At 42.6% G+C, this 18862-nt stretch overlaps 1 protein-coding gene across 3 annotated transcripts in view; it reads right to left on the minus strand.

Moving 5' to 3' along the window:
* znf423 (zinc finger protein 423) overlaps positions 1–18862 on the minus strand; it is a 149083-nt gene that overhangs the window by 41241 nt on the left and 88980 nt on the right. The gene's annotated exons all lie outside the window — the stretch shown is intronic.

Raw genomic sequence — 18862 nt, forward strand, 5'->3', positions numbered from 1 at the left:
TCCCTTAGCAAAATAAACGCATCATATTTAGATGAAGCCCCTCCCCTTTTTCTCTAAGATGTAAAGTTGGACAAATCGAAGAAAAAAGTCTTATATAGGAGGACATAGAGTGGAGCTCTTACGTGCAGGAGCGACAGCAATATACACACCAACACACCCGCATTGGCTTCAACCCACCACAAATTTAGACTTCCCAGTCATAGACCTCTTACAAGCCAATACACACTTAACAATAACACAATGACTAATATGACTAACATGACTGTGCTGAAATGGAACTGCAATTTGTGGTTTTTTGGCTGTAGGAATGTGCGTGTGTGTGTGTGGTTTGTTTGTAAGTGGATGTGTGTTCTGTCATCGTTCCATGCTCATGGGTGAGGGCATCTGCGTGACAGAGACTCCCTAAGAGCTTCACCACAGAGCCCCGAGCCTTTTCAGCATGCCTCTGTCCTCCAGTGACTGCCTGTATATGTGTGAGTGAGAGTGAAACTGTTTTCTGAGCATGTTTATGTTCCACTCATAAAAGCAAGTGAAATGACTAAGCATGACAGAATGTGATGCGTTCAGCATCTGTCATTTTCCACTTCTGCATCACTCAGTGGCATTACCATTGCTCATATGAGTGTGTGAACAAAAGAAACCGAGGAAAGAAGGAAGAAAGAAAGAAAAAAGTTCTTCTGACTGTACTAACAGTAGCTCTGTATCCCACACCACTGGTACTCTCACTGTCAGCTAATGTTAACACTCCAGCATTAAAAATAAGTTCCATCTGTTTGCGACCCTGGCAGCCTGTAAAAGAGCTCCTGATGCTCCAGCAGTTGCCTCAGCAGCTCATCTCTGGAAGAACGCCGTTCCATCGCGCTCAGGAGCCCCTAACCTGACACACTCCCTTGCTTTAGTACACTGTCGACCATTAGAGCCTTGTGTTGCCTCAGAGTGTACGTGTGGGGTGAATGCAGGGTGAGAATGTACGTGGAGGGCGACAGCTGCGTGAGCCCCTCCCTGTCTCCACCCGCTGGGGGCTCGGCTGTACTTCAGGCCGCGGCCGTCAGCCTCTTTTAATCTACCAGCGGGGCTCCGCAGCTGCTGTAAGCTCGCCCAGAATCATCCAAAGCCACACTCAGCCTTTATGTGCTTTAACCCTTTTCAGCTCAGTTTGTCCATGTCTCCTTCCTCATTTCTCTCTAAGTCTTTCTTTCACTTTAATGTCTTTCACTTCGCTTTCATAAGGTGAGCCAGACCTCCTACGCCTGGTTAAGATCAGAAATACTGTACATAATGCTGCTTGGGTCCATTTGTGTGATGCCTGTCAAATTACTTGAAAAGCTCTACTCAAGGCTACATTATAATTACTTTAAAATTAGGTTTTTGAATGCATTTGAATATTAAAGAGCCTATATATTTATGCTGCTTTGTGTTGTGCAAACCATGGATGGTAAAAATTTTAATGTTTTCTTAGGTAAAGAAAGTATCACTATTGCAAAATCACTTTTATATTACTTATATAATATAAACTTATATATGAGTATATACAAGTTAACCTATATATATACATATACATAAAACACAATATAGTGTGTGCAAAGTGTCATAGCACCTACTATACCGTACATAGCGCACTACATGCACAACAGAACAGTAATTGGGATTTAGGATTTGTGTGCTTCTCTATCTATCTATCTATCTATCTATCTATCTATCTATCTATCTATCTATCTACCATTCATAGATGAAGTGAAAGCTGAGTCATTTAGATAAAATGTGTGAATAAAACTTTGAATACTATGAAACTTTGACACTAGCACATGTAGAGAGACAAAGTAGTGGATCTTTCTTATACTGTATACATATTAAATAATGTATCATGGATTTATGCTGTTTTTACCTCTGTTTTTTATTACAGAGTTTAAGCTGTGGTGACTACTTCACTCATCACCCCCTTATTAGTGCTCCAAGTTCAGTTTCTCACTAACAGTGGCAAGGAGAAGGAAAAAAAATAAGGAATGGGAGACTTTGATATACTGAACATAAAATGCCAAAAAACACTGTAGCGCGTTTGTGTTTCTCAAAATGGCGGCTATTGGAGCACCATGAGAGGTAGAGTTCAGTTTCACATGACTGGACAACTGTTCCTATGTTTCTGTCTTGCACTCGGCTGCAGAGGGAGTTGGTGATTCGGAGTCTTTCCTGGCCAAATCTCCTGCCACGTCTCTCCCAGCTTCAGACTCAATTAGTAAATTAGTTCCACATGACTGGGCAATAAACAGCGATCTGAGAGCTGATAAACACACGCTCCCCACCCCATTAAGAATCACCTCCACTCAGGATACACAGCCCTCCCCCCCAAAAAAAAACACACACATTCACACACAAATCTTTACCAACAGCGGCCTAATGCTGTACACTGTCAGCGTGTCTGCTTTCACCGAGTTTTCTTCTCCAAGTTACTAACTCGGCCCTGATCTCAAACCAATTACACTCCAGGGAGAGAGAGAATGTGTGTGTGCGAGACAAAAGATGGAGAAATGAGACATCAGGCCACCAACACCTCCTCTGTATCACACATTAAATCCATATTGCAAATGAAGCATTATGGACGAGTCGGAGGCTGCCGCTAATAGGCAGACCACAGGAAGTCTGAGGGAGCGGGGGGCTGTCACAGAGAGAACGAGAGAGCGAGCGAGAGAAGGGGGGAGATGACAGAATCTGTAGGAGACAATAACAGGAGGAAACTTTTAAATTATGCGCCGTGAAATGTGTTCGACAGAACATCAAGTGCTATCACATTCCACTTCTCCTCTCACACATGGAGAGACAAGTCTGTCCTCTGCACACACACACACACACACACACACACACACAAGGTGTAGCAGTGTGGGCCTGACGTGGTCTGTAGAAATGCACAAACACATACACACAATAATACAGACGCACACACTGGGATGAAGGTTGGGAGGGAGGGTTTTTGAGAGAATGGAACAGTTTGTGATAACAGTGGTTAAAGCACTTAAGCTGCTGTAATTAGTGTGTGACAGAAGATCTGCATTTATCTGCCATTGCACAAAGCAGCGTGAGAGGGATCAACAGCCGAGACAAACAGCACTGCTCCCAACTAGGCTTTTAAACTATCTTGGACGCAAACACACACACACAACGTAACACTAAAACTCAGCCTCTCATCCAGACTAACAAAAATGCACAGACACCGCAGAAGGAGTCATGACATCAGCATCTTAACCAGATCATAGTGTGGACAAATCCAGATGACTTCAGGAAATTCCTCAGACCAATCTGATGGCATGGGTTGTCCAACGTCCCTCTAATTCTCTACTCTAAATAATACAATTGCATACAATTTGGCTACTACCACTTCTTATTGAAACTTAATAAGGCAGAAAAGTGAACAGCTCCAAGTGACAAACTTGGAGCAACATCAACGGCTTGCTCTTTTAAAAGAATGTCTTACAGGTCTTGTAGTAGGTTTGAAGCTCCACCTAAACAGGCAACTTCATGGTTCGATCCTGAACTCGGGTTACTGTCTGAGTGGAGATCTCCGGTTTCCTCCAACCTCCTAAAAATATGTCAGTAGCTAGAATCACTATGCTAGGTGTGGATGTGTGTGTATGGTGCCCTGAGATGAGCTGGTATCCCATCCAGGGTGTAGTCCCATCTCACACCGAGTGCTCTCGAGATGCGACCCAGACCAGGATAAAGCTCCACTTATTAAATATGCATTTAATTGTCATCAATATCTATCATATAACATTAACAGTAGAACTATTTCAGCTGTTCAGACTCAGCTACTGCTACAACCCTTCCTCGAAGCTTAAAGGAATACTCCCGCTTATATCACATTAATCTTTATCTACCACATCTGTGTACTGCAGAATATGTGGAGTACCACAAGGAAATATTTTTACATATTTCTCTTTACTGAGTCAGTTTCTGAACTCCTGCAATAAACATTTAGATGAAATGGAAATTTATAGATTCTTCAGTCAAAGGTATTTGCTAATTAAGCTCTAAATGTGCATAGCTTGTTCCTTCAGCAATGAGACTGCCTTTTAGAGGGAAGACTAGAGCGATGTTTCTCAGTTTATGCTGGATCACACAAAGACACCACAAAACATTCAAGTGTCAGTAACCAGAATTACTTTATAGTGTATTATTTCAGTGTTGGAAATTAGATAAAACTATACAAGAACAGTTTTGAGAGACGTTCTCTCATATCTGTATCATCCTTCATTGTTAAGAGTCTGTAGTTTTTAATCATAATAATATTTTAAACATTAATAGACAGTTTTCAATTTCAAATAGACAACTGCCCTTAGATTTCCATTATAAATAACATACAGATTAATAAGATTTTTTTTTTAGTACAGTGTAACATTTCTAAATTCTTGCCTATGGTAATTGCGCATACTGTATATTACTCATATTTGATTGAGTTAGGTTGCTGGAGTATTCCTTTAACCAAGTGTGTATACAGCCTGCTGGCCCAACTCTGGTCTGTGTTCCCTGGAGTCAGTAACAGTGGTGCTTTCTGTTGCAGGGCCACTCCTCCTCCACACTGGCTCTGCGCTCCTCAGGGACTAGAGCATGGAGGAGAGTTCGGGTTGGGGGGCTGTGTCTGGGATAAAGAGCTACAGTTTCTCTGGCAACGTCCACCCCAGTCCACTTTGGGAATTTACCAGTAATATACACTTATGAAATAGAGAGAGCGAGATACAGAGGGAGAGAGAATATAAGAAAGAAGCAGCTGGGTCAACATGCCCTCTTCACAGCTTACATTTTGACCATGTGTGAATGACTGAGGCATGGAGTGAGAGAATTACATAGAAAAAAGAAAGAACGGGGAGACATATTTGTGCCCTGAGGTCAGAATGACATGAAATCACAGAATCGCACTCAGACTTGTCGCACATTTGCCATGGCTACAGGATGAGGTGTGTGTGTGCGTGTGTTTAACTGTGTGTGTGACAGGTGAAGTGTACAAGTGTGGATAGGCTTTTAGATGTGAAGTGCCCTCAGTTCTCATCTCTCTCCTCTTCTCTCCTCTCTTCCTTGCCTCTGTCCTTCGCTTTTCTTGCCTCACTGGAGTCATTACTGTCTAATTAAGTGCATGGCTTGTAACATAAGCAAAGCATTAAATTGAAACATTTCGCCCTTGTAAACGATGGGAATGATTATCATGCTAATTCGGCTGCTCTGCTGAGAAAACAAGGCAGCAGGCAAGCAGTGGATCTGTTTATTTCTGTCAAACAGCCCGCGTGCTCCTTTGATTCTCTCTTCCTCCAGCTTCACCGTATTGTTGAGGCTGTTTGTAGCGTCACCCTCCGCTAATGACGAACTAAAGAGCAGATTTTCTGCCGGATACTTTGCATACATTTGCACATTTTTAAAGAACTGACGCGGCAAAGCGAATGGAGAGAGAATGGAGAAAAGCTTGTCTCTTGAGGTAGTTAATTCAAACCATCTTCTTAAGAACAGAACACATGCACATGCAGTAGATTAACATCAGGGTTACTTTGTACTCCTTATGTTTTTATTTAGACCTCAAAGGTTTCTTCTTCTCTCATCCAGCCAATGACTGTACACTAAATATCAATCGATTGGGCTGAGTTTAACATCCAATCAATTCAGTTTAGCATCCAATCAAGTCCACCTATGGAGACCTTCTCATGCTACATGATGTAGTTAATGCTATAGCTATCTGTGTGCGTCTGAATATGGATGAGACTTGAGGATGAGGATAAAACACGTGCATGCATGTTTTACAAAAATCTTTTATTTATACATTGTTTATTTCTCTAATGTCTATGAAACATGAAGTAGATTGTATTTTCACCAGTATTTTGTTCTATGTATTTTATTTTATGGTAGTTTGTGGATAATAGAAAGCTCTATTATATTCAGTAACAGTACGTTTACTTTCTTTCCTGATCTTTAATAAATTAATTATAGTCTTATGACCAACACCACAAGGGCTCTGCTGTCTGTGCTTTATTTTGTATAACTCATTCTCTTTATTTTGGTCTACTCAAATAACCTGGGGGTCTCACACACAAATACACACACACACACACACACATACACATTTATCCAGCTAATTAGCAGTTAGGTATCTTAATGCTGGCATTAGATTTGTGAACGGAGGCCAAGAGTGTGTCAGCACCTCGTCAGAGCTGCAACGAGGAGCGCTGATAAGTTCACATCCTGACACGGTTGACTTACTGTGTGTATGTAACTGGGCAGAGAGACGCAGCAAGAGATATTCAGTCATTCAATCATTAATCCTCTTCGCATACTTTATTTTTTTCACTATTTACTCAGATTTTTCACTGGATGACAGTGATACAAAAATAATCCAACATATTTGAATTACATAAAACATGCAAAATGTAGGCAAAACGAATCCTAAAAAAATCTACCTTTAGTGTCTTTTCTGTCCTGCAAACCATTCTATTTCCCTGCACACACACACACACACACACACACACACACAAAACCCCCTGCTGTTGTAATTAAAGGTGTCCTTGACAGTGAGATGGACCGATTTTCACACCCCTGGACCCATGGCTTTTTTTTAGCACAACACCCATCCACTTCAACGGCTCAGTTAGGGGGACCACACAGACACATATACATACTCCAGTTTGTGTGTCGTGAGTCGCAGAGACTCTACTTTCAGAAAGGTGCTAAAGTCTTGATGAGACTTTTGGGGCTTCACACAGACAGAGAGAATCAAATCTCCCAACATGCTGTGAATTCAGCTTTCTTTTGTTTGCTGTGTGTGGCTTTACAGGAGATTTCAGTCTCCAGGTTTTGGGTATCAAAGGTGCACTTTCATTTCTAACTATTCAAATCTTTGCCCCCCTTTGCTCGCCTCTGAAGGACCTAATTATAATTTTTATATTGAAAGTATGTACTGCCCTTCTCCATAATGACTGGTCAGTAGTGACAACTACTCTAACTTACTCTAACTAACCCTTATCTAGTCATACCATATTAGCATCTGATATCTTATAAAGGCTTGTGCTCTAGTAAGAACTGAACTGAATCTACAATACAGTGGATGATTTTACCTGAATCTGCAGCTCCAAATTATAGCCACTGACCATGAACTACTAACCTACATGGATGGAGAATAATAATAAAACATTTAATTTATATAGTGCCTTTCAATTACAATGACAAAGATTCTCTGTTTTGACTAGAGAGAAAACTAGTTTCTCTCTTTTAATTAAAAGCAGAAAGATCCCATGTTTGAGCATATGTATGCACTTGACATTTATCTGCATTTATATTTGCTTTCTCCATCAGCATAAACAAATGGTAAATGTGTGTTTATACACACAGAGTGGATCGATGATGATGGACCTGACACAGGAAGTGGAACTCAAACTCTATAATCAGACAGCAAACACCCCAGGCCACAAACCCCACATCTTCAATCCACTGCTACAGCAACTGTTCATGTGAAAAAGTCCATTACATGTGAAAATGTAATACACTTTATGCCTTTGCCACTTTCTTGTTCACTTTCTCTTCCTCTCCACCATACACTCCCTGAACACATATGTTGTAGAGGCAAGAATTAAACAGATCACATTCACTACAGGGAAGGACCCTGGAATGAAAAGTGAAGAAAAGAAGAAAAAGCAGTGAAGAAGAAAAACTCCACTTCCTCTTTACAGTATACACACACACATAAAACAGCCCAGTTATCAGATTAATTACTGCAGGAGTTCTCTTAACATCTGCTGGAATGTCAGGTCTAGCGGGGGGAGTGAGGGAGAGAGCAAAAGAGGGAAGAAGGGACTGAGGGATTGAGGGAGCGAGGGAGCGTGTTGGCCCTAGTGGAGGTGTGAAGGTGCGGGTTAAAATAAGAACAGTGGCGTCTGTTCCAGCGGCTGAGAGGGAGCCACAAATACACTCTGTTCCCTCTTAACACTGCAGCTCTGTGGGTGTATGGAGTGTGTGATTAAGAGAGTAAGCAGCAGAAGTATAGTTCCTGAGTGTGCGTCGCGTGTGCTGCCTGCTGTAGGTGGACCAGTAAGTGGTGTGTGTGTGTGTGTGTGTGTGTGTGTGTCTGTGTCTGTGTCTGTGTGTGTGTGTGTGTGTGTGTGTGTGTGTGAGAGAGAGAGAGAGAGAGAGAGAGAGAGCAAGTGGTGGCATGTCTTTATTATTCAATGCTGTCTAGCAGAAAGAGCTGCAAGCTGAGAGCCAATTGGTACTGTGTGTTTGAGTGTGTGTATGTGTGTGTATGTGGCAAGTGCCAGATGCTGAACAATGTGTTCTCTGCAATTATCTAGAATTGAAAGTACATTATTTAGAGGATTACAAGTCGAATAACATTTTCTCAGAATATATGACTATTGCATATGGTTCTGTTCAGGCAGGAAGCATAAATCAGATTTTCTGGCATATCCAATACCACCATAACTCAACGTTCACACATTCTGCACATTCTCCATAGAGAAATCTACAATTCCACTATCTGGTGTCATCCAGAAGAGGATGGATTCTCTTTTGAGTCTGGTTTGAGACTCGTATGAGTCAGGGTTTCTTCCTCATATTGTCTCAGGGAGTTTTGCCTTGCAACTGTCACCTCTGATTTGTTCATTAGGGATCAAAATCTACATCTGTAAAGCTGTACAGCTGCTTTGTGACTATTGTCTATTGTTAAAATCACTATACAAATACAACTCAATTAAAAAAACACATTGGTAGTTAGATAATTAGCTAAATTTTGCCCCTGTTGAACTATGTAGCATACACACCATTTTGCATTATTACCATAGCAACCAACTTAGATATGATAGAAGTGTGACTAGAATGAACAAATAAATCTGATTTGGTAACCTGACAGTTCCATTAGGACACTCAGTCTAAAAAGAGGGAAATAATTGTGTGAACACTAAAAGCCTATGAACACCATCTCCTGTATAGAAAGAATATAGTCTTATCTAGAACATAGCTTTGGTGTTCTATGGGCCAGAGTGGGTTCTGTCAGTGGTGGGAGTGGGAAAGAAGGGGAGTTGTTGCTGTAGTGAGTTACAGGCAGGTAGAGAGTGAGAGAGAAGGCGTGGGCCCGGTGCTTTATGTTTTCGGTAATTAAAACAGCATTAGGCTATTTATTTCCTCTCCCCGTGCGTAGCTGATTGGGCATGAGGGAACGCGGGACTCGCGAAGCCGAGAAGGAGCACAATTACACGCCATCAGCAGACAACATTAACTCGCTAATAGGAACATGGCAATAAAAGTTTATTATTATGGGGGAACGATGATTGCCTGGTTTAAGATAACATTTATAATACTTAGCAACGATCGGGAGGAAACAGGCGGGTGCGTGAGGGAAGACGGAGTGAGGATGCTGCTTTTCTCAGCAATCACTTTGGAATGAAAAGGAAAGGATGACAGTCTACTCCTGAGAGGTTTGTGCTCATTAGCCATCCTTCCCGATCTCCATTATCTTCTCATCTGCTAATGCAGACCGCAACTCACTCAAGATGGCTGACCTCCACCCAGCTGCAGGGCTGAGAGAGCAATATTGCTTGCACAATAGCAAATGGGTTCATTGTGTAGTATATACTTTAGATACTCTTTTTTCAGAGTTTCATGATATGCATCATTATTTTAACATTCCATCAATCTAATTACACTGAAGAGAGGGATCACTTCAGAAGATGAAGAAATAGACAGAAAGCTGATAAAGAGGCAAAAGTAGTTGAAGGCATGGCTGAAGTGGTGAGAAATCGAGAGAAAAGTGTTCGAAGGTTTAGCATGTTCTGGAAGGAGAATGATGGAGAGAGGGATGAGAGAGCTAGGTCTGCTTTTGGGCCAAAGGGAAAGTGAGAGAGTGAGTGAGAGAGACTGCTAGTGGCCTTCCTTTCTTTGGTATTTTCTTCACGTCGAGGGGATAAATTATTCAGAGCCCGGGGAGGCTCTTGCTTCATCGTGTAATGAGAAGGACACGCATTGATACCAAATATTGCTGTTGGGAAACTATCGATCGGAGAGCTATTTGTCCAAAGTTTAGTCTGGAACCGAAGGCTGTCAGCGGCTTTTAATATGACTGACACTTATGTAGAAAAAAAACATCTCAGGGCACACCCCCTCTCCCACCTTTCCTCTCTCTGTCTGTCTGTTTCCCTACATGTTTTTTCCAAATAGCTTTAGTCTCTCTGGTAGAAAGAAGAAAAAAAGAAAAGACTGAGTGAGTAAGCAAGAGAAAGTAGGAGGAAGGCAGAAGACTGGCGTCAATAAGCCTGCGGAGTAAATTAATTGCTGCTGGAAACAGGACAAGTCAGCACAAAGCTTAACCTTTGGTGAAAGGTCACTGTGAAGCGAAAACATGTCAACCGCATACTTCCTGCTAAATTAGATTATACAAACTTGCCTTAGCTCATGCTAAAGGAGCTAAATTACTAGGAAAGGATACTCTTCAGATCTAATCTTTCATCGTGTTAACGTGTCCTACATTAGCCGTACTGTGTGTAGGAGGGGTTAGAGGGGAAGGAGGGCTGCCTTTTCTGTCCTCAGATGAACACTGGCTAATCTGTCATGTTCGCCAAACTCTGAAAGGCCTGGCCTGGAAAAGCACGGGATGCTTGCTTTGGCCTGGACCTGAGGAAGTCTGGCTTTCCTACGGGTGGAGGCCTCCGCCGAGGGGGCCTGCGGTTCCAGCAAGGTGGTCTGATGTCCCTGGTGTGTTGGGAATGGAAAATCTGAGCACTCACACAAAAACTCAGTCAGCTAAGCACTTGGGGAAGAGGACAGAATACTGTACAAAGGACTCTGGCCAAGTTCAACTATTTAATATAGCATTACCACTCACCCTTTCAAATACCTTTACTTTATTAACACTGGCTGGACTAACTGATGGCAGTGTTAAATTATATACACTGCTGTATATATAATATGGAAGAGTGGCACCTATGACACAGTGAAGTCACAGGAGACGACGAGCAGCATGCAGCCGCTACAGCGCCGCATCACCGTGAGCCAGCGGGAGACAGTAATAACCTCTCACTCTGTCTCACTCTCAACCTTCTTCCTTCCATCACACAGACATGCCTCACCTCTCCAACATACACACACACACACATACCCCCGCAATTACCCCATCACTGTGTGTCAGGTAGATCAAAAAAAGACCGGCGCTACAATTAGAGTCTCAGAGATCATCAGCCAGGGTGGGAGAGAGAAATGCAAGAAAATAAAAGAAAGATAGGACAGAATTAGACAGTGAAGGAAAGAACACTAAGATTTGGTCGAATGTCAGAATAATTCCCGCATACCATCCAAATCAGGTCACTTCAGTTTAAATATGATGTGAACGAGGGCCAATGAGATTTCAAATTTTAAGCCAGTTTATCAACAACAGCAGAAGGTTGATAAAGTATAAGATTAATGCAAATGTTCTTCCCTATGCAAGTGATGATCCACAGCTGAGGTCCAAAACACAGCATCTCTAAACTCTACAGATGTGGTTTATTAAGATTATTTTGATTTCCAAAGGTTAGATACACACACACACACACACACACACACATCAAAAAACTTTGTCTACAGCAGAATGTACTAATCTTTTGGCACTGAAAAACCGCAACTTTGCTTTTATCAGCAACTTTTTAATCAGTAAAAGTTTAGTTGTGTAGTTTTTGGTATCTGTTACCAGCAAGACTACTTGAGCTATTACGCATATCGTTTTGCAAATTATTCCAAAAAAGAACAAAAATACTGTCTGCATTTTTTCAGTGCTGTTTGTGCCATAAAAAAGAAACAGTTTTCTGCTATATTTTTCATCCATCATCTTATGTTTTAAATTCTTAAAAACAGTACCAGCATAACCTAATTACTAAGGAGCAAATGCAGCACAAAGGAATAGAAACACTGTTATTTTCTGATCACTGAGGAGTTTAGTGTGATAATATTGCCCTTACAGTTTCTGAAATTACAGATTTTGAATTTGAAACAAAAATAATTATAATTTAGTCACAATGCAGATTTTTTGTTTTTGTTTTTCATTCTGTTTTTGGTTTTGACTTGAACCCACACATCTTTTCTCTGGGAATTTTGTTGCAGTTAGTGCAAGCTGTTTAACCAAATGGCCAATTAAAATAACAATGTTAATTTAATGTTAATCTATTTCATCTGTTTCTTTGCACACCAAATTCATACAGCAGTCACTTTTACTCCAGTTTTATTGGACCGCTCCAGTTTTTGTTGGTTTCTGTCTGGGCCTGTCTTGTGTGTTTTTAACATCCCGAGAGTTACAGTACATACATGTATGTATATTTCATATACTTCATCTATGTATTTCATATTATTACATATATTTCTCTTTATCACCAGTCTCATGGATTGTGTGTCTCTAAATTGTTTGCCTGTATGTTTGTGTTATGGTGAGGGAATGTAGGTCCTGTAAAGCTGTCTCTCTGTGGGAAAAGCTCGGCTAAGGCTGGGGGTTGTGGTGTTGGCACAGGGGTCTACAGCTCTAAGAAGTTAAATTACCTCTGAGAGTCGCTGATCAGCTCTGTGCACACCCACATGCCGCACACTCATTAATTGTGTATCACTAGCATATTAGCAAAGACCGGGATCAAACACACACCCACACACGCAAACAGAAAAAACCCACAACTGCCCACTTCAACAGATCAACACAAAACTCTGCGAAAAACTATCCACGCTCCACTAGTCTCAGTGCACAAGCGCACGAAGGACATCCACTAACGTACTCAAATAAACATTCTCTCTTTCACACACACACACATACACACACACACACGTGGGGGCACTCTTGCGGGTCTCTAATGAAGCCCCAGTTGTGACGGCATGGAGGCGTCTGCGGCTCCGGCGGGATAATTACGCCGCTCCCTCGCAGCTGAGTTTGGCAGATGTAGGGGAGGGGTGCGCTGCGTGCCGTGGCGGCCATAACGAGCGCAGGGGAGCGGAGGTGGGATTCGGCACAGACCCCGCCATCCGCCATTAGCAGCTTGGCACCGTCACAAATGAGTGTTTTTCACCAGAGCGCCGGGAAGGGCTGCGAAATTCCAACAAATTCAAGTGAGTGCCGCAGCCGCCCAGAGAGAGAGAGAGAGAGAGAGAGAGAGAGAGAGAGAGAAATCAAAACAAAAGCAGAGGAAGACAGAAGGAGAAGAAAAATGAGAAAGCAAGAGAAAGACAGAGAAAGAGAGAGTGGGGTGGGGTGGGGTGGGGCGGGGGACAGAGGTTTGCACCGCCATGACCGGATTTGTCACCTCTCTCAGCACAGGGAACGCAGAGCTCGGCACCATGGGAAATTACCAAATCAGAATGCATTGATTTTCTTCAGGGAGGAGGCAGGGAAAAAAAAAAGAGTAGAGCGAGACGAGAAAAAAAAAGAGAGAAGGGCTGGAAAACTGACATGGCTGAGAATTAAGTAGGAGATTGCATTAGACCTTTGTATTATAGGGAGCAGAGAGTGGCAGACATTTGTTTTGGGAGAAGGTGGAATAAAGGCGTGTATTGTACACCTCTGGTATACGGGGAGCGTACAAGAAAAGCAAACTATTACCCCTCCATGTCTCTGATGCCCTCTCGCCTTTCCCATTTGTCTCTCTTTGTCCTCATACAGTATCTTGTAATTACCCTTGTGTTGCCAAGACAAACCCATATGTTGCGCTGTGTGACAGCAGCTTACAGTTAATGTATGACCATGAATGTGTGGGTGCGTGTGTGAGCATGCGTCCTCTCAGGTATTACAGAGTTTTTCTAGATCTATAAAAACTATTCTGTGTCGTATTCTTGGCCATTTTCTTTCAAACAGAGGGTCTGAGAACAGAGTTTGGACACGCAGATCCTCGACAAACAGAGAAAAGAGCTCTTATTTACAAGCATATTCCAAGCTCTTGATTCCGCAAACATACATTACACTAATGTCTGTGTCTCTCACTTTCACTCATGCACTCATCCACTGTCTCTGTCTCCATCATGGTAAATGATCGATTTCAAGGTGACCCCTGGCTGAATTACGGCAAGTGTTTTGTGTGAGCAGGCGGGCGGCTGCAGCCCGGTCCCAGTAATTAACACCAGCGCCTAATGAAGTCCAGCTGCTCGCCGCGCAGACTGAGAGCCTGCCAAAAACCAGGAGAGCCCCTGTCAGCCTGCCTCATCCTCCTCTCTCCATCTCTCTTCAGCTCTCTCCATCGCTCGCTCTATCCTTCTCCGAAGGTCAGCGTACCCCATCAGTGCCCGCCCCGTCCAGCCAACCAGTCTCTCTCTCTCTCTCTCTAGTCTTTCCCTCTACACCACAGCTAAAACACTGATCCAGCATTCCTGCTCTCCTTCCTCTCCCTTTGTCTCATCCCTCGCTCCCTGGCAAATCTCCCTTATTCCGCTCTGTCCTACTGATCTCTCTCCATCTCCATGAGGCCCTGTGATATCTCTTGCGCCTCTCTATCTTGCTATCTGTCTTCAGTTCCCAAAGTGTTTGCGAAGTTTAAAGGGAAACCTTGGATGACCAATCAGAATCCAGAAGGTGGTATTTGCATCCAAATCTAAGATAGGAAGAAAGTTGTAGAAATCAGGCTGCAATTATACCATGACAAGGAACTTATAATACACATTCCAGGTGGAGGTTTCATTGGAGATGTGCAATTACTTTCAAAGGCAGAAAGCGTGACATTCAAAACTTCCCTCTACAGCTTAGACAGAGGGAAATAAAATAAATGAGCCTTGCTTTTGTTTTACAGGTTGGATCTGAACAATACACACAAAGCTAATGTTTCATTTTAAACATAGCAAATGTAAAGTCTGAGAGAACCACAGTGTGTCACAGTGTGTAGCTTAAGGGCAAAACTGTGTTTTAGATCAACCGTAACTCAGGTTAGATAGAGTATTGTCTCTCTCCTTTTGCAGGCATATTCCTTTTTCATTCTTCTTTCACTCCATCTTTCTCTCTTTTAACCCCTGAGCGCTCCCTCTCTCTTGGATCAAAGCTAGAAGCTCCTGTCAAGGAGGCACCTCACTCTACTCCTCAGAGTGCTGCCTTTGAAGACATCGTCCCCAGGTGGCCCCCTCTACCCACACACACACACACACACACACACACACACACACACACACGCAGATAGGCCTTCACCCTTGTGCTCCCGCCCTCCATCAACAGCGCTTTCTGCTTTCTCTGCTCATCTTTCAGAGCCTGATGAACTGTGACATGCAAAGGTTCCTCCTACTCACACTTGCGTGCGTACACACATGCACATAGAGGCACAATCACATTACACAGCTGATGTTAATTATCAGGTAGGGTTTAGAGGTCTTTATTTGCAGGACAGAACCGGAGAGAAACACACCATTTATTCACAACTGTACTGCAGGTGACCTTTCCTCTTTGTATCACTCCCCACTAGGGCTGAGAGATATAGCAAAACAGTAACTTACACTCACTGGCCACTTTCATAGAAATATATGTATACAGATACAGGTCAAAAGCTTCAGTTAATGTTCACATCAAACATCAGAATGGGTAAAAAAAAAAAAAAGTGTTCTCAGTGACTTTGACCATGGCATCGTTGCTGGTGCCAAATAGGCTGCTTTGAGTAGTTCAGAATTATTTCAGTACTTCATGCTTTTACTGTAATTTTAGTCAAGTGGACTCTTTTACAAACTTAAGATATCACATAAAACTATTCTCTTTCTAGGAAGCCATAAATATATATCCCCAAAAATGACATAAAAATTTTTTTTTTTCTTCCTGCAAATATCATGTTTGCAGGAGCCAGTTTAAGAAACGAGGCTGTTTCTTTTTTCAATTTATTCTTTTTGTGTGGATGTTAGAGACCCAGATGCACTCAGTTTTACTGCATCGTATCTGAAACTCATGCTTAATTTATGATCACTTTTGCAACTACATTTTGATCACATGGCTGTGTTTGCAAATGCTTCAGTTGCCTTTGTCATTTTCAACTTCATTAGAAATAGTATTTTAAAATCTGTACTAATTGACAAATTACTACCACTGTCACATTTATACCATGCACCACTATGCACTACCGCATCTTCATGATCATACACTTGTGCTCTTCCTTTTTTTTTTTTGTCTCCTCTTGTTGCTTCCATACTCAGAGTTGGTTAGTAATCAGATCGCACCCATCGTGCCAAACCAACATGCACACTCCCTTAACACAGTGTCACATGGGTGTAAGTTCCTTCCACCAGCTGCGACAGATGCTGGCGTCGCTTGAGAAAATAAATTCAGAATACTTAACGAATTAAGCGAGGAGCTAATTGCGGCTGGCCCGCGTTCATTATGGGCACAAAGGCGGGAGGCTTGTTTGTCTTTTTAACAATTAACTCGCAGAGCTCGGCAGAGGGAGGAGAGCCTGAGCAGCTAGTGCAGTTGTCCCACCCTCCCCTGCACAGCAGCTGCATCAGACACACCTGGACGGACCTGGGATGGGGAACAGAGAGGGGCAGGTGCACCCCTACCAAAGCTACCTGAGTTCTCCACACACACCCACACACACACACACACACTCTCGCGCCAGGACACCAGCACAACGGCCCACTAAGACCCCTCTGACTGCAAAATGAGCCACTTTCAAATCAAAACACACCAGGAATAACACACTTGTGCAGAAACATGTGTCTCATGCACAATCTAGTGGGTCTCTCCTTTCATGCACATCACACACACACGCACACACACACACACAGACAAACTCAGACACACCTGTACACAGATCTGCACTGTCTCAGCGGCACTGGCCACTAGTGTGGCTGATTTTCCATTCTGTTCCCACACCTTTTGGAGGAGGCTCCCCCTGAGCTGTTCTCTTATAGATCTCCAAACAGCTTGTAATTACTTTTAATAAACAGCATAAGAAGCAAATCAAGCGCAAACGTGGCAAAATGAGCTCTCGGGGGGATCAGACGCCACTCAGCCTTGCAAACAAACATTTGGGCAAAACATTTCTACCTCTCTCTCTTTCTCCCTTTTCAACGTGACATCCTTTGCGGGGGCTACTCAGAGAAAGGAAGAAGAAAGAGTTGAAAAACCGGATGAAGAGTATAGGAGTAAAGAACAGACATACGTATATACACGTGTATATACACATAGATGATTGACAGGCGCTGATAATTAAGAGAAACTGACTTCAGCCAACCTTTCCTCTAAATCATGGCCTCTTCACTGCCTTTGCTCTCCATCCCTTTATCCCTCCTTTTGCTCCATCCATCCACTCTAGCCGCATGCCGCCTCTATGATAGCCCCCAGTGCAACCGCGCCTGGCCCCTTGGAAGTTCCACTTGGCTAGTTCCAGGTGTTGTGGTATGTGCATGTGGGGCTCCTCATCTGTTCCCACAGTCACACATTTAGCACATGGAGGAAACCACTACACCACCAGCAAGCCACTAGACCTGCTCTGCTCTGAAAATGCCATAAAACCATTTTTGTATTCGTAAACAAAGCACCTGTCCTCGACCACTCCCATCTTTCATCCTCAGTTCACTCAAGTCACCCAGTACCACTTTAGTCTGAGAATTTACTCCAGATTATTCTCTGCGATTGGTTGCTAAGATTCTTCCCATGGAGCATGCGCTATTTTTTTTTTTTTTTTACACGTTTACCATTTCATAATGTTTGAAAAGTTGAAAACACTTGAACGCTGTGACACAACCAGTGTTTCAGAGCAGAGATACAGATTAATAAATGCTTGTGACATTACATCTATTATTCCAGAGATTTCTTTGACATTTGAAGAACACAACCAAGACATCCTCGCATGTTTGCAAACATACTACAGGAAAGAAGTCTGTGGTTGGTCAGATGCTATGTCAGTCAAACAAATTCTTTCTGTGCAAGGTTCTTGATGAAATGCACTAGGCTTTCTAGTGACAGCTAAAAAGATTATTCTAACTCTCAGTACTAGCTTCCATTCACTGTTACCAGTGCTAACAGGTGTGGTCTTCTTAGTCAATTTTAATAATTTCTGTCAAATGTTTCTTTTAAAAAATTAATCCCCCCCCCTCCTCCTTTTTTTTTGAGAATAAGAGGCAAAGCTGAGCAGCTCTGTTCCAACCAGGTTGTGAAGTTAAATGTAAACTGTATAAATTCAATCACACTTTTTCTTATCTATCAACTGTCAGTCGCTTACAAGTCGCTTGTTTCCCACAGTCCTCTAGTGTGAAGAGTTTGAGGCAATTTAAACTTCTTCACTTGCATGTCACTTCACACAACAGAGACATCAGTGACTGATATTAATGGCATTTGAAAGACTACTGTATGCTCAATAAAGGTGTGTGTGCATATGTGTGTGTGGAGTGGAAAGGGCTGGTGTCGCACATAACCACACGCACATGGCCCTAGGCTAGAAGCAAACACACGCGCACACTCATACGCCCTCCTGATACTCACACAGGCACTTAGCGGAGTGAGCTATCATCCGCATTATCCACATCCATTGACTTCTAAAGCTTCTTGAGTGCTGCCTCATTAAATCTTCACTGACACAGGGAGGACACACCAGGTCCGTATCACCTGCCGTGCATGTGTGTGCATGTGCGTGTGACTGTGTGTGTGTGTGTGTGTGTGTGTGTGCAGGATTTTTTTTGTCTCTTTCCCTCTGCACAGATAGAAACATGAATGACAGCTACACATGGAGCAGTCAGTGATTTCTCCGTGTATACTCTGCTTGCTAGCAGAATGCAGACATCCGTTATATTTATTCAAAACTCAAATCCTCGAAATTCGTCATTTTACAGACACCTAATTTCGCATGACATGGTCTTTAGCTTCTACACACTGTCTCATTATTTATATAATCATTGAGGTATAACCAATATTGGAACAAATACACTGTGACATCACTGC

Source organism: Pangasianodon hypophthalmus, chromosome 6 (assembly GCF_027358585.1).
Source record: "Pangasianodon hypophthalmus isolate fPanHyp1 chromosome 6, fPanHyp1.pri, whole genome shotgun sequence".
Lineage (NCBI taxonomy): Eukaryota > Metazoa > Chordata > Actinopteri > Siluriformes > Pangasiidae > Pangasianodon > Pangasianodon hypophthalmus.